Source organism: Equus caballus, chromosome 9, assembly GCF_041296265.1.
Source record: "Equus caballus isolate H_3958 breed thoroughbred chromosome 9, TB-T2T, whole genome shotgun sequence".
NCBI lineage: Eukaryota > Metazoa > Chordata > Mammalia > Perissodactyla > Equidae > Equus > Equus caballus.
In genome coordinates, this window is record NC_091692.1 from 20,949,417 (window position 1) to 20,967,137 (window position 17,721).

The 17,721-nt window shown below is 38.3% G+C and overlaps 1 long non-coding RNA gene across 1 annotated transcript in view; it reads right to left on the minus strand.

The window, feature by feature from the left end:
- LOC138915381 (uncharacterized) overlaps positions 1–16,810 on the minus strand; it is a 122,289-nt gene extending 105,479 nt beyond the window's left edge. Inside the window, exon 1 of the long non-coding RNA XR_011421251.1 lies at positions 16,562–16,810. This is a non-coding gene — a long non-coding RNA (uncharacterized lncRNA). The remainder of the gene's footprint in view (positions 1–16,561) is intronic.
- Between the last annotated feature and the right edge of the window lie 911 nt (positions 16,811–17,721).

Here is a 17,721-nt window from a genome sequence, read left to right on the forward strand (position 1 = left end):
TGTCTTTACTATAATACCAAGATACGATGAAGTAAAAAAATTCAACAGACCTATCTCATCAAAGCCACTCGAAAGTGTTAATGTCTTCCAAATGTCAAAACAACACGACAATTTAGTTAAAAAATAGTCAAATTCCTTGAGTGCGTGTTAACAAAACACATGAAATATATGCTTAAAAGACTAAAGTTTTACATTTTAAACCAATTTCTTTGAAGTCTTGAAAGAATTTCAAGGCATTGCACCATCGTGTCCCCAGTGCCAGGGCCAGCTCCATGGCCCAAGACAGTGCAGTCACACAGGGCACTGTGCTAAGAAGCGTCCTATGCTTGGAGTTTAATGCTTTGTGGTTGCCATCTTAAACTTCTTAACAATTTTATCTTTGAATTTATCTGCGTTTCATAAGCGAAGTCCTATGGGACATCAGAGAATGCACCACAGGATTGGAGTCTTGGCTCACACATGATTCTGCCTCATGCCTGCCTCCCTAACATGGGTTCTCTACTGCCCAGTCTTCCATCCCTGGCACACTGGGTGCTATTAAACCTCTCCTTTGATGCCCCTGCCCAATAATATTTACTGCCTTCCACACCAGGTGGGTGCTTGTGTCCAGGAAGAGTTGGGATTACCTGTATGGCCTCCATGTCTTGGGACAGGGCCTGGTGGCAGCTGTCTTTGTCCAAGGCTAGGAGCACAACGGGAACATTCATGGTGACTATCAAACCTCTGATCCAGACCTAAAGAGGTACCAAGCATAGCCTGGTGCAGAAACCGTAATGCCTTGAAGTGGCTCATCCATCATGGTGTCTGGCAGTGAGCCTGTGGGAGGGGAAGAAGCCCAGGAAGTGGAGTATTTCATTGCCTGAGGGATCACAACATTAAACAGCAAATAAAACACATAAGGACAGGTCTAGAAAGAGAGTAGGAGAAAAGAAAAGAGTTGTATATGTTAGTACCTTTAATGGTATCTTTTCTGCATTATGAATAAGAAGCTCCACATTTTCATTGTACACTTGTACCCACAAATTATTTAACCAGCCCTACCCAGTCCCTATTTTGCCAGACATAGTGTAGGTACTCAATATACTTCTTTAATGAATGGTGAGTATAATCTTTGTTGAAGAGACTGTCATTGTCAATCTTGACAATTTCACTTATCAAGTAGTGAGAAATCACTTTAGATTTCTCCATCAAAGAGAACACATTCTTCTAGGTACAAGGAGGTGAAAGTAACAGTAGCTGGTGTACCATTTTTGCATGACAAGAAAATCTTGGTAGAGTTTTTGTTCTTGTCCTTGTACTAGTCATAGAAAAAGATCAAGAGTCAGGACCATACTATGCCTAAATTAAGCACCTTTTACTCTTGTCTCATTACAAGAGTATCAAGGAGCCCAACTTATGGAGCTTAAAGCACTATTGTTTTATTTCTTCAAGATTGGTACCTGAGCTAACATCTGTTGCCAATCTTCTTTTTTGTTTTTTCCTTCTTTTTCTCCCCAAGCCTCCCAGAACATAGTTGTATATTCTAGCTGTAGGTCCTTCTAGTTGTGCTATGTGGGGCACCACCTCAGCATGGCCTGATGAGTGGTGCCATGTCTGCGCCCAGGATCTGAACAGGTGAAACCCCGGACCCCCAAAGCAGAGTATACATGAACTTAACCACTTAGCCTGGGGTGGCCCCCTGAAGAATTTTTTCAAATAATTCCATTTTTTTCCTCATTCTCAGCTTGACTTTTGTATAATATTTCCTTTGGGAAAAAAAGTTTGAAAATCACTACCAGAAAAGGCATCTTTAAAAAATAAAATCTAGGGGCCAGCCCTGTGGTTGAGTGGTTAAATTCACGTGCTCCACTTCTGTGGCCATTGGTTTCCTGGGTTCAGTTCCTGGGAGCAGACGTGGCACCACTCATCAGCCATGCTGAGGCGGCATTCCACATAGAACAACCAGGAGGATGTACAACTAGAATATACAACTATGTACTGGGGGGCTTAGGGGAGAAGAAGAAGAAAAAAAAGAAAGATTGGCAACAGATGTTAGCTCAGGTGTGAATCTTTAAAAACAAAAAATAAATAAATAAATAAAAACAAAATCTAGAGACTTTTGCTTCCAGGAAGAGGAAGTCAACATAACTTTCTCCACTCCTTCCACTAAGTACAACTAAAATCCCTGGACATTATACGTAAAGCAAGCTGAAGAGGACTCTGAAAGTGGAGAGGAGATGGCAGACCAGCCAGGGACCTCAGGATCTGAGAAATGATAGAGTGGCAAGTTTTTTGGATTTTCTTATTGCCTCAGACTAGGAAGTGAAGAAGCTGGCAACCCAGAAATGCCAACAGGTACAGACGCAAAAAAGTTTCAAGAGAAGCCTGCTTTTTCTAGCTAAAGGACCTGGAAAGTGGCAGTCAATCAAGAAAGAAAGCTTTTAGACAGAAATTGCTCTACTCCAGCCAAACACTACAGGAAAAAAAAAAAAATTGACCCCACCCCCATCCCTGCCAGCTGAGGATCCTAGACTTCCACATTCATGAGGCTATAATGAGGTATTATAAACCTCTACCAAGATGGTATCAGAAAAGACCAAGTAAGGAGCCGGAGCTTTAATCCATCTGATAATGACATCCCCCCTTCTCCTCCAGAGACAAAATAGGAATGCTGAACTTGCATGCTCAACTAGCGTTAACGAGATGCCCATCCTCCTCACCACTGGCACCGCGTCAGAGAGAGCCCACTGGAGGGTCAACACCTTCACTATCACCAAGCAGTAATGAGGCCACCCCACTGCGGTATCAGTGGAAACCATGTAGGGAGCTGGAACTCACACTCATGCTCAACAGTAATGAACCCCCCACATCAGGTGTCAACAGAAGCTGAGTGGCAGCAATGAGGTGGCATCCTCCTTCCCTTGCCAGAGCAGAGACATATAAGCTCAGCTAAAACAGAAAGTTTAAATAAGATCCAGGGTCTCAATCAAAATACAGAAATGTACCATTTTCCATAGAAAGTCACATCTCAAACTAAGAACTAGGAAGATCTCAAACTGTACGCAAAAAGGCAATGACTAGAAGCCATCACTGAGACGCCAGATCTTAGAATGATCCCATCAAGATTTTAAACCAGCCACGATAAAAATGTTTCAGTGGGGAATTAAGAACATACTTGAAACAAATGAAAAAATAGAAAGCCTCAGCAAAGATACAGAAAACTTTGGCAAAGAAATAGAAGATACAAAGAAAAAGCAAATATATATTTTAGAACTGAAAATATAATCATCAAAATAAAGAGGTGCAACAGATGGGCCAAGAGCAGAATGTAGGGAAGAGAGAAAAGGATCAATGAAAGGCAAGATAGAATAATACAAATTACCTAATCTGAGCAACAGTGAGAAATTAGACTGAAAAAATAAACAGAGCCCCAGAAACTTGTGGATTGAAACAATAGATATAACCTTCATATTATCAGAGTCTCATAAGGAGAGAAGAATAAGGGTGGGACTGAAAAAGTACTCAAAGAAATACTGGCTGAAAAGTCTCAAATTTGGCAAGGGGTGTAAACCTATAGATTCAAGAAGCCAAACAAATCCTAAACAGGATAAACAAAGACATGCATTTCAAGATACATCATACTTTTACTTCTCAGAACTAAAAACAATAAAAAATTTGAAAGGAGTTAGAGAAAAAGGACATCTTACATGTAGGGAGAAAACACTTTGAATGATAGCATCACTTGCCAGAAACTGTGGAGACCAGATGAAAATGGCACAGTATATTTCAAGGGCTGAAAATATAAGAATTGTCAAGTTAGAATCATACACCCATATACCAATATATCCTTCAACAATAAATGGGAAATCAAGACATTGTCAGATAAAGGAAAACTAAGAGAATTTGTTGCCAGCAGATCTATGCTAAAAGAAAGCCTAAAGGAAATTCTCTAAACAGAAAGGAAATTATAAAAGAAAAAACCTTGGAACATCAGGAAGAAAGAATATGACAAGCAAAAATATGAGTAAACTAGTTTGCTTTCCTTCTTCTCTTGAGTTTTTAAAATTATGTTTGATGGTTGAAGAAAAAGTTCTAAGATCATCTAATGTGGTTCTAAATGTAAGTACAGGAACTATTTAAGCCAATTATATTGTAAACAGAGTAAAGGGAGGTAAATTTTCTGCTTTTCACTTGAACTGGTAAAATGATGATATGGTAGACTGTAAGTTATGTAAATACAATTTAATATCTAGAGAACACACATACTCTATATACGTATAATGAAACACACTCAAAAACAATACAGATAATTCAAAATGACATTCAAATAAATATACAAATAACCCACAGGAATGGAAGAAGAAAATGTGAAGAAAAATCAGCCTTATCTGATTTGAAGACTTACACTGTAACTGTAATAGTCAAGATGGCGTGGTTGATGTGGAGAGTAAGACATGTAGATCCATGGGAACAAAAGAAATAATCCAAAAATATACACGCACAAATTTGCCCCGAGATTAGTGGGAAAGTAATTCAACGTAGGAAAGATAGCCTTTTCAGCAAATGGTACTGGAGCAACCGGCCAGCAAAAGCAAAAACGAACTCTCAAAAACAAGTCTCACTTCTTAGATGGAAATTCCCTCAGTATGGATCACAGACTTAAGTGTAAAACATAAAGCTATAAAATTTCTAGAAAAAAATAAGAGAAAATTTTAGGGATCTAGGCTTAGGCAAAGAATTCTGACACTTGACACCTTAAGCAGTATGCTTAAAAGAAAAAAAATGATAAAGTGGGTTTCATCAAAATTAAAAACTTTTTTCATGCAAAATATCCTATTATAAGGATTAAGAGATAAGTTACGCAGTGGGAGAAAATATTTACAAACCACATATCAGATAAAGCACTAGTCTCTAGAATATATAAAGAACTCTCAATTTCTCTAGTAAAAAAAAAAAAGCAAACAAACCAATCAGAACATGGACAAAAGATATAAAAAGACAATTTGCTTAAGAATATAAATATATGGAAGAAAGTACATGAAAAGGTTTTCACGTCATTTGTCATCAGGGAGATGCAGATCAAAACTGCAAATAGCACTACACACCTGTCAGAATGGATAAAAAAACATGGTGACGGCAGCACATGCTGGTAAGGACACAGAGAACCTAGACTACTCATATTTTACTGGTGGGAGTGTAAAATGGTACAGACCCTTGAGAAAATAGCTGGGCAGTTTCTTAAAAAACTAAACATGCAACTAACATACAACCCAGCAATTACACTCCTGGACTTTTATACCAGAGAAATGAAGACTCAAGTATACACAAAGATCTGTTGACAAAGGTTATAGCAGCTTTATTCATTATAGCCCAAATTGGAAACAACCCACATCCTTCAATGGGTAAATATTAAACAAACTTCAGTACATCTATAGCATAACATACTACCTAGCAACTATAAAAAGAAATAAACTATTGATACCCATATCAACTTGGATGAGTCTCCACAGAATTATTCTGAGTGAAAAAAAAAACAATCCAATCTTGAAAGGTGAGATACTGTATGATTTGAGTTAGTGTATAGCATCCTTGAAAGACAAAATGATAAAAATGGAAAATATCTTTCCAGGTGTTAAGGAACAGGGTAAGGGCTTGAGGGAGAGAGTGTGGCTCTGGAAGGGCAACATGAGTGATCCTTGTGGTGATGGAAATGTCCTCTATCTTGATTGTGTCAATATCAACATTCTGGTTATGATACTGTGCTGTAGTTTTGCAAAAATGTTATCATTGGGGGAATAGGGTAACAGTTACATGAGATCTCTGTATTATTTCTTACAACTGCATGGGAAACTACAATTATCTCTACATAAAATGCTTAATTTAAAAAAGCTAAAATAATATTAAATCTTAGATTAACCAACATCAAAGAAAGAATCTTAACAACTGCATTAAATAGATTATGCTTTCAACAATTAGGTTCATTAATATCTCAAGAATTCTAAAAGGTAAATTCTTACCACCTATGCTTTTTATAGGTCCTTTCTGTCTTCAAGTGCTTCTAACATAATGAAGTAAAAAATAGAGTAACATGCTTAGGAGATCCTTGATACAAGATTGCAAATGATCATTTAGTATTTCTCAGCACAGCAATGAAACTAGAAAGCTTTGGTTCAGTCAGAAATCATTGTAAAATTGCCACAAATCAAAATACAGTGAAAATTAGAGAAGAAAACCTAGAAGAAGAGTCTACTGAGCACCATGCTGTAGTCATGAAAGTGTTAATGCACTTTTCTAAAAACCCCAGCGCACAAGCTTATGTACTTCCTAAAGACCCTTGCGTTCTAGTATTTTAATATATGCCTTGGGTGTTTATTAATAGGCACTTTGGAAAATCATTCAGGCCACTGGCTTTCTTCCTTTTAGTGCCAGGAAATAGTAATTTACTAAATAGCAACTCATTAATGTGAAAGAGTTAATGGAAAGACTACGTTATGCATTTTGATAATCCGTTTCCATAAATATAACCACATAATGATGATTATTTAGAAATATAAGCAGCAGTAGTAAATCTAAATAAAGGCATTATTTATAAAGTTGGGGCCAGTAATATTTTCCCACATATTAGTAGGATAAAAATGATATTTTATCTTTTCATTCTAGATTGTTGGTAATTTAGAATTAAGAAGAAAAAGAAATCAATTCTGGGGAAGTCCAGAGAAAAGAACCCTGACTAAGGATGATAACAGTATCTTCTTTAGCCTTGAAATTGTTGTGAGTGTTATCAAGTGAGCTGCATTCCCTGTCCTTGTACTGCACTCACAAGGCAAAGCATTTCAGTCACCACAACGTTGGCGAGTCTCCTCTGCTTTTTCTGTACAATAGTTATCCAGTGAGAAGGAATACAAAATGATGCAGAGATGGAGGAGACATGCTACCAGACTGCTGCTTTCCTTTCATTTCCTGGAGCCAATCTGAACGAAGGCCCGAAGGGAGGGGGGAGGCAGAGGAGCTGCCAAAGACAGACAATGGGAGAAAAGACGTGAGAGGATGAGAAGAACGGGCACCAAAAGTCTCCTGGGATGAAAATGAGAAGAAGCTGGAGATTTGTCGTTTTCACGGTTATCGTTGTCTGCTGTATTTTAAATTTGAGAACTTTGATGGAGGAAGTATATGCACTCATATAAAGGCTTAGAGAAAATTCATCTTTCATTTAATGCACATGTTCTCGATTGAATTTTTTCGTCCATTTATTCCTTAGCATTGAAAGGATTCACAGGCAAACAAACAAACAAAAACTCTAAGTGCAATGGTGAATTCTTTTTCCAATTTGTTCAGTTATTATAGCCATGGAATAGCTATATATTTGTATCAATCTTTTTACTAAATACCTATTCTTTAATTTAATATTCACTAATTTACCAGTTTTTGGTTTTTTGTACTTCTTGTTTGTACTTTTGGGGCCTGAAATTTGCTTCTGATGGGAGTGTATTTCAATCTGGTAGAAATTAACCATTGATCAATAACCATGATTGATTATTGGTCAGTAACCATGGATCAGCCATGGAATGATTTATCTTTGATGATGAGGTCTTAGCCCCTATCACAGTCATTTCTATCTTATACAGGGCTTAGAATCTCAGCAGATTTTCCTCTGATACTCTGTGGATGGCCTTCATTCACTTGCTCAAAATATGTCAGTCCCAGCCTAGTCATGCCTAACATACAGCTTTATTGAGTGTGAGACTAGCTCCTAAAAAGAGACTCTGTTTGAATACTTTGATGATGCTTCACAGAGACTGGATCTCCAGGGCCTGTGCTCACTGGCTCCCATGATTGAAGGAAACTGGTGGAGGTACTTTGCAAGGAAAAGGAAAGGAACGTATTTGCTTCCCCAAAGAGCCCTTGGAGAAGGCAGAATGGTCTGGTGAGGATATATAGCACTGAATAATCTGCTTTTTGCCCCACTCTCAAAGAGAGTCTAGGACATAGTCCATGCCAGACACACTCCAGATCCACTCTTCCTCCTTTTGTACCCTTCTTTCTGTGCCAGGAGGCTGAACCACATGGACTGCATCAACTGGCTCAGCACAGGGTAACTGCTGAATTCAGCCAATGGGGAACCTTGGCAAGAGAAAGAGAGAGAAAAATGGAGTCAGGGCACGTATTCCCTTGACTCCCTACTTAAGAGGTTACTTCAAGCTGATGATGTCACTTGACAGAGATCACTTTTCCTCTCCAGGACTTCTTTCATTTGTAACCATTCTTCTGTGTTGCAGCATTTCCTCCCACACATCATCCCTCAGAACGACGGATAATAACAGCCCACTACTGTTAGCCTCAGGTTCCTCAACTATCGCTTATGATTTCCCTACACTCTTGCACACACCTTTGTAAATAGTCCTTTTGAAAATAGATGCTCCTTGAATTATGATAATTTGTGTATATCCTTTGTTTCCTGTTGAAATCTTGATGTATGGTTACTAATTAATAGTTAATATTTATTAAATGTTTACTATTCTAAAATATTTAGGGGTATTGAATCATTAAATCCTCCTAGTAGGACATTTTAGGAGGCACTATTATTACCCTCACCTTTACAACTGAGGAAAGACAAAACCATATGCCCAGAGTGCACAAAAAGAAAGTGCTGGGATGTGACTCGCCCCAGACCATCCTGTCTCCAAACCTCGGGCTCCACACAAATGCCCTTTCAGTGAATGGCTGCAGCCAGAAAGGCATGAGGGTTGCAGTTTTACCGTTCCTGGGTGTGACAATTTACATTTTTAGCTAATTTAATCTATGAAGAGTTACCTCGTTTTCATTTGCATTTTGTTGATTTATGATGAATATTTACTTCCCTATGTTGTCCCTAGTTATTTGTCCTCAAAAGAGATTGTCATTTTGTGGTCTTTGAGTACTTATCTATCGAGATCTCTGGGTACTTTTCCTATTTTATGACCTCTTTATGTAATGAGATTTATCTAGTTTTATGCATTTTAATTTTATATTTTTAGACACACAAATGTATTTCTTCTTGGTAATTTTATTCATTTAGAAAAGGTGAATTTATTATTAAAGAAAGATGTGGTCATTGAAGTGTGTTTACTAAACACATAGAAGGAAATGAAACAAAATAAAACTCCTTTAGAATCATGCCAATCAGAGACAACCATTTTTCCCAACTTGAGCTGCTTTCGTATAGGCTCTATTTAATGCTTGTAAATGATGTTTTACCATATATACTGTTTTGAAACTTCTAAATTTAAAAGACTGTGAATATCTTTGCATTTCTTCACATTTTTGTGTATGTTATCTGATTTTATTTCCATTTATAAAATTTGTAATTAAAATAAAATGCATGGTCACTGTAAAATAATCAACTAATAAAAATTTTTCCCTCTGTCATCACTGCCCACACTTTGCATGGGGAGATGCTCAGAGCAGTTCATTGTATGGACTCAGAATTTCTTTTTATGGACATACAAACATACATACATCATGAATCTTATGGGCATATTGCTGGTTTAACTAACCATCTGTTTTTGAATATTTACGTTGTTTCCAGTTTTTTACTGTTGTATGGAAACCCAAGGCTTTCGGTAACTGACGTCCCAAGGATATATGGTCATATTTTGGAGATAAAAACTGACCAAAAGCTCAGACAAATTATACCTTTCCGTTGGGTACTAGAGTGAGACTACATTTTCTTCTAGGACTCCTCAAAGAGAAAACAGTAAAACAGTAAACCACATTTTCTACACCATACTCAAAATAAACATAGCAATTTGCTTCAAAGAGAAATTTTCGTTTTTAATAGTTATAATATAAATTTTCCTTTTATAATAGTTTTTTTTGTTTTAAATTTTTATTCGGATGTACATCATATTTCAAATTCTGTATACATTACATCATGTTCACCACCTGAACACTAATTATAGTGCATCCCCTCACATGTGACCCTAATCACCCCTTTTGCCCTCCCCCCTTCCCCAGTGGTAACCACCAGTCCAATCTCCAACGCTATGTGGTTGGTTTTTTTTTTGTCGTTTTTATCTTCTACTTATGAGTGAGATCATATGGTATTTGACTTTCTCCCTCTGACTTATTTCACTCAGGATAATACCCTCAAGGTCCATCCATGTTGTCACAAATGGCCGGATTTCGTCATTTCTGATGGCTGAGTAGTAGTCCATCGTGTATAAATACCACATCTTCTTTATCCATTCGTCCCTTGATGGGCACCTAGGTTGCTTCCAAGTCTTGGCTATTGTGTATAATGCCGCAATGAACATAGGGGTGCAAGTATCTTTATGCCTTTGTGTTTTCAAGTTCTTTGGATAAATACCCAGCAGTGGAATAGCTGGATCATATGGTAGATCTATCCTTAATTTTCTGAGGATACTCCAAACTGCTTTCCATAGTGGCTGCACCAGTTTGCACTGTCACCAGCAGTGAACAAGGGTTCCCTTCTCTTCACACCCTCTCCAACATTTGTTGTTTCCTGTCTTGTTAATTATAGCCATTCTGACCAGAGTGAGGTGATACCTCATTGTAGTTTTGATTTGCATTTCCCTGATAGCTAATGATGTTGAGCATCTTTTCATATGCCTGTTGGCCATCTGAATATCTTCCTTGGAGAAATCTCTGTTCATATCTTTTGCCCATTTTCTAATTGGATTGTTGGTTTTTTTGTTGTTGAGCTGTATGAATTCTTTGTATATTTTGGATATTAACCCCTTATCTGATATGTGGTTTGCAAATATCTTCTCCCAATTGTTAGGTTGTCTTTTCGTTTTGTTGATGGTTTCCTTTGCTGTGCAGAAGATTTTTAGTTTGATGTAGTCCTATTTGTTCATTTTTTCTTTTGTTTCCCTTGCCCGGTCAGACATGGGACTTGAAAATATGCTGCTCAGACCAATGTCATAGAGTGTACTGCCTATGTTTTCTTCTAGAAGTTTCATGGTTTCGGGTCTTACATTCAAGTCTTTAATCCATTTTCAGTTGATTTTTGTGCATGGTGTAAGGGAATGGTCTACTTTCATTCTTTTGCATGTGGCTGTCCAGTTTTCCCAACACCATGTATTGAAGAGACTCTCCTTTCTCCATCATATGCTCTTGGCTCCCTTGTCAAATATTAGCTGTCCATAAACGTGTGGGTTTACTTCCGGGCTCTCACTTTTGTTCCATTGATCTGTGTGTCTGTTTTTGTGCCAGTACCATGCTGTTTTGGTTACTATGGCTTTGTAGTATAATTTGAAATCGGGGAGTGTGATCCCTCCAGCTTTGTTCTTTTTTCTCAGGAATCCTTTGGCTCTTCGGTGTCTTTTGTTGTTCCATATAAATTTTAGGATTCTTTGTTCTATTTCTGTGAAAAATGTTGTTGGAACTTTGATAGGGATTGCGTTGAACCTATAGGTTGCTTTAGGAAGTATGGACATTTTAACAATGTTAATTCTTCCAATCCAAGAGGACGGAATATCTTTCCATTTCTTTGTGTCTTCTCCGATTTCTTTCAACAATGTCTTATAGTTTTCAGTGTACAGATCTTTCACCTCTTTCGTTAAGTTTATTCCTAGGTATTTTATTCTTTTTGTTGCAATTGTAAATGGGATTGTATTCTTAATTTCTCTTCCTGCTACTTCGTTGTTAGTGTATAGAAACGCAACTGATTTTTGTACATTGATTTTGTATCCCACAACTTGACTGTATTCCTTTATTATTTCTAAAATTTTTTAGTGGACTCTTTAGGGTTTTCTAGATATAAAATCATGTCATCTGCAAAGAGTGATAGTTTCACTTCTTCTTTTCCAACGTGGATCCCTTTTATTTCTTTTACTTGCCTGATTGCTCTGGCTAGGACTTCCAATAATATGTTAAATAAGAGTGGTGACAGTGGGCAACCTTGTCTGGTTCCTGTACTTAGAGGGATAACTTTCAGTTTTTCTCCATTGAGAATGATATTTGCTGTGGGTTTGTCATATATGGGCTTTATTATGTTGAGGTATTTTCCTTCTATACCCATTTTATTTAGAGTTTTTAACATAAATGGATGCTGTATCTTGTCAAAGGCTTTCTCTGCATCTATTGAGATGATCATGAGATTTTTATTCTTCATTTTGTTAATGTGGTATATCACATTGATAGATTTGTGGATGTTGAACCATCCCTGCATCCCCGGAATGAAACCCACTTGATCATGATGCATGATCTTTTTAATGTATTGTTGTATTCGATTTGCTAGCATTTTGTTGAAGATTTTTGCATCGAAGTTCATCAGTGATATTGGCCTGTAATTTTCTTTTTTTGTGTTGTCCTTGTCTGGTTTTGGTATCAGAATAATGCTTGCTTCATAGAAGGAGTTAGGAAGCCTCCCCTCCTCTTCAATGTTTTGGAAGAGTTTGAGAAGGATAGATATTAAGTCTTCTTTGAATGTTTGGTAGAATTCACCGGGGAAGCCATCTGGTCCTGGACTTTTATTTTTTGGGAGGTTTTTAATTGCTGTTTCTATCTCCTTACTGGTGATCAGTCTATTCAAATTTTCTACATCTTCTTGGTCCAGTTTTGGAAGGTTGTATGTTTCTAAGAATTTATCCATTTCTTCTAGATTATCCGATTTGTTGGCATATTGCTTTTCATAGTATTCTCTTATCTTTCGTATTTCTGAGGTGTCCATTGTAATCTCTCCTCTTTCATTTCTGATTTTATTTATTTGAACCTTCTCTCTTTTTTTCTTGGTGAATTAGCTAAGGGTTTGTCAATCATGTTTATCTTTTCGAAGAACCAGCTCTTGCTTTCATTAATTTTTTCTATTGTTTTTTTAGTCTCTATTTTGTTTATTTCTGCTCTGATTTTTATTATTTCCTTCCTTCTGTTGATTTTGGGCTTTGTTTGTTGTTCTTTTTCCAGTACCTTTAGGTGCACTTTTTGATTGTCTATTTGGGATTTTTTTTCTTTGTTGAGGTAGGCCTGAATTGCTATAAACTTCCCTCGTAGAACTGCTTTTGCTGTATCCCACAGATTTTGGCATGTCGTGTTTTCATTTTCATTTATCTGCAGGAATTTTTTTATTTCTTCTTTGATTTCTTCATTGACCCAATCATTGTTCAGTAGCATTTTGTTCAATCTCCACATTTTTGTGGCTTTTCTGGTTTTCTTTCTGTAGTTGATTTCCAGTTTCATACCTTTGTGGTCAGAAAAGATGCATGGTATTATTTCGATCTTTTTAAATTTATTGAGACTTATTTTGTGGCCTAATATGTGATCAATCATGAAGAATGTTCCATGGGCATTTGAAAAGAATGTGTATTCTGTGGTTTTAGGATGGAATGTTCTGTATATATCCACTAAGTCCACTGGTCTAATGTGTCCTTTAAGGCGAGTGTTTCCTTATTGATCTTCTGTTTGGATGATCTATCTATTGGTGTAAGTAGAGTGTTAAAGTCCCCAACTATTATTGTGTTACTGTCTATTTCTCCTCTTATGTCTGTTAATAATTGCTTTATATATTTAGGTGCTCCTATGTTGGGTGCGTAGATATTTACAAGTGTTATATTTTCTTGTTGGATTGTTCCCTTTATCATTATGTAGTGCCCATCTTTGTCTCTTATGACAGTTTTTGATTTAAAGTCTATTTTGTCTGATATAAGTATTGCTACCCCTGCTTTCTTTTCCTTGCCATTTGCATGGAATATCTTTTTCCATCCTTTCACTTTCAGTTTGTGAGTGTCTGTAGGTCTGAAGTGTGTCTCTTGTATCCAGCATATACATGGATCTTATCTTTTTAGCCAGTTGGCCACCCTATGGCATTTGATTGGAGCATTTAGCCCTTTGACATTTAATATAGCTATTGATAAATATGTATTTATTGCCATTTTGTCACTTTTTCTTTTTTGGGGGGTGTTTTAGTAGTTCTTCTCAGTTCCTTTCTGTTTCTCTTGCTCTCTTCACTTGTGGTTTGATGGCTATCTTTAGTAATATGTTTGATTTCTTTTGTCTTACTTTTTTTCCTGCTTGTTATAGGTTTCTGGTTTGTGGTTACCATGAGGATCCTATTTAATATACTATGCATATAACAGTCTATATTGAGTAGATAGACTCGTTAGCTTGACCTCTTTCTAAAAGCTCTACTTTTTCACTCCCCTCCTCCCACGTTATATGATTTTCACATCATATATAGTCTTTTGTTTAGTGTGTGTCTATCCATTACCCTCTTATCATTGAAATAGGTAATTTTAGTACATTTGTCTTTTCACCTTCATGTTACCTTCACAGGTAGTTGATCTGCTGCCTTTACTATACTTTTACCTTACAAGTGATTTTATTGCCTGTTTTTTCTTGTTGTTTTGGTTTTTTTTGATAATTTTTTTCTTTTATCTCTATTTGTGGTCATTACTTTCCCACTTAAATAAGTTCTTTCAGCATTTCTTGTAGAACTGGTTTCTTGGTGATAAACTCCTTTAACTTTTGCTTGTCTGGGAAGCTCTATATCTCTGGGATATCTTTATCCATTCTGAATGACAGCCTTGATGGATAGAGTATTCTTGGTTGTAGGTTTTTTCCTTTTAGCACTTCAAATATGTCGTGCCATTCTCTTCTTGCCTGTAGGGTCTTGACTGAGAAGTCCGCTGACGGCCTGATGGGCTTCCCTTTATATGTCACTTGTGGCCTTTCTCTTGCTGCTTTTAGGATTCTCTCTTTGTCTTTAATTTTAGACATTTTGATTATAATATGTCTTGATGTGGGCCTCTTTGGGCTTCTCTTGTTTGGAGCTCTCTGTGCTTCCTGAACTTGGATGTCTGTTTCCTTCCTCAGGTGAGGAAAATTTTCCTCTATTATTTCAACAAATAAATTTTCTGCCCCTTTGTCTCTCTCTTCTCCTTCTGGGACCCCTATAATCCGAATGTTAGCACGCTTGATATTGTCCCAGAGTTCCCTTACACTGTTCTCATTCTGTCTAATCCTTTTTTCTCTTTTCTGTTCTGCTTGGGTGATTTCCTGTAATCTGTCATCTAGCTCGCTGATCCGTTCTTCTGCTTCCTCTACTCTGCCATTGAGTCCCTCTAGTGAATTTCTCATTTCGAGTATTGTATTCTTTATTTCTGATTGGTTCTTTTTTATATCTTCCAATTCTTTGCTGATGTGCTCACTGTGTTCATCCATTCTTCTCCGCATATCTGTGAGCATCCTCATTATATTTTGTTTGAATTCTTTGTCAAGGAGGTCACTAGTTTCTGCTTCACTTAGTTCTTTTTCTGGTGTTTTGTAGCGTTCCCTTGCTTGGAAAGTATTCCTTTCCCTCCTCATTATGCCTCTTTCTCTGTGCTATTTTCTTTGTACTAGGTGAGTCGGCTATGTCTCCTGATCTTGGAGAAGTGGCCTTATGTATGAGATGCCTTATGAGGCACAGCAGTGTGCTTCCCTCTCATCACCAGACCATAAGAACCAGGAGTGACCCCTTTGTGGGCTACTTGTGTTCTTCTGCTGTGGCAGAAGGGTTGCTCCCACTGCAGGTACCCAGGGAGTCTGATCTTTCCTTCCCAGCTGTTTGTAAATCCAGTTTGGAGTGGCCTCAGCACTGTTGGCTACAAAGTCTATTAGCACACTCTTATTGCAATCACCCTCTTAATTGGGTTGGTACCCAGCGTAGCTGGTTGCTAGCCTCAGGGGCGTACAGTTGCGATAGGCCTGAGGCCAACAAGGCTGATGTCAGTTCTCTTAGGAGAGCAGCTGAGTGGGGTTAGCCCTTGGCATGGAGGCACTCAGTTGTTTCAGTCTTTGGAAGGTGGGGCTGATCCTTTTTATGGCTATTTGTGAAGTACAAGTCTTCTGCCGCTGATAAGCCTCACCCCCCTCTGGACCACATACACTGTCAACACAGTCCTGGTCCGTGTATACTTCTCAACCCCCTGGAGAATACCCCACCGCCACACTGCAGAGGCCCCCACCTCTGCCCCAATACCCCCCACAGTTCACCTGGTCCTCACACAAGCCCTGCCCCACAGAGGCAGACACCCTTGCCTGTCTGTAGAGGATCAAGGCACTCAGTCAATGCAGGCTGAAAAGTAGCCTGAGGGCTTGCTGTTAGTTGGGGCCAGTCCCTAGGGCAGGTTCCCTGCCCTGGCTGAACTGGATTAAATCTGTGCTCTGGTGGGTGTGGCAGACCCCTGGGCTAACAGCCCAAGGGAGGCACCTCAATGGCCCCCACCAGTGTCCTGTGTCTGTATCAGCACGCCTGGACCAGCTCAGAACAATGGCCCCCACCAATATCTCAGTCTCCGGAGAGGATCCTCCTCTCACCAAGATGCCCCCAGAGCCCACCAGGTGAGTCTTGTTTCACCAAAGGACAGTCAGCCTTCTCTCTGGTTATTTTAGGTTGCTGCAGTGAGTGAGTTTGTGTGTGGGCCCTTTAAGACCCAGATCTTTTTGGCTTTCTGCCGATAGCTTTTCTGGGGTGTCCTCGCTGCAGTTAATAGCCAGCAAAGCCAGACAGTAAGACCCCCATCTCAGTTGGGCTGAGTCCAAAAGATGGTTATAACACTATCACCCCCACCCTGGACCTCACTCCTCCAGGGAGGGCTCGTACCTTATGTTGGCTCCCGCCTGGCCAGCTGAGAAGCTCCGCTGCTCCCAAAGGTGGCTTTTTTTCCTCTCCAGCGGGAGTTTCTGCCTCTTCTGCTTTCGTCACGACTGTCCTTTGTCGTGGGGGTTCTTTTAATCCAGTTTTCAGTTTTCAATCCAGGGTGATTCTTCCCAAAATTGTTGTAACCTGGTTGTGTTCGTAGGAGGAGGTGAGTTCAACGTCTGCTCACAGCGCCATCTTGACGAGAACTCTATAATAGTTTATAATAACTATTATAAACATAAAATGATGTACGTTTATTGTAAATAACTTAAAAATTAAGTATAAAAAAATCTAAAGAAGATAAAAATTCCCCATCATTCTCAATACTCCAAAAGGGTAACATTTCTCATTTTAATGTGAATTTATTTGTAATATTTTCTCATCATGAAAAGACTACATTTTACGTATTACTATCAAATGTTCAAGGTCAGGAATGAAGGATTGGAGTGAATAGGTTCTGACCAGGTGTTGTGCTCCTTGAGAGTCTGTGTTTCTCTATGTCCTGCTATGTGTCCTTCTAAGAAGGCCCTGACTCCCTCCCTTTCTCCATTTGATATCACTACCTCCTCTTAATTATAGTCACCAATATCCTCCCAGTAAAATCCAGAGTGGTTTCCATTACTTGATGCCAAGAACCTTAAACGGTACCCTGTGAAGTGAGGATTTCCACATTATTTTTCCAAATTAAATTTTAGCCCTCACAACACCATCTGTTGAATAATCCTTACCCTTGTCCTTTCTCACTCAAAACACTCTGTTAAATAATTGAGTCTCTTTCTAGGCAATATTCTTCCTTTAATCTATCTGTGTAATTTTCCACTTTGACATGTCTGTTAGCACCTTCATTCATTCAACAAATATTTATTGAGCTGCTGCTATATGTCAGTCATAACAGTGATTAAAACTGACAAAGAGAGACAAAGACAGAAAGTGTAGTGGGCTATGCTATTTTATGGTGAGAGGTCAGAGAAGATGTCCCTGATAAAATGGCGGTTGAGCAGAAAATGGAATAAAAGGAAAGAAAGAGTTGTTCAATTATTTCAGAGGAAGAGCAATTCCAATCAGAGGGAAAAGCAAACGTGAAAACCTTGAAGTTCTAGCGGGGCTGGCACATTTCAGGA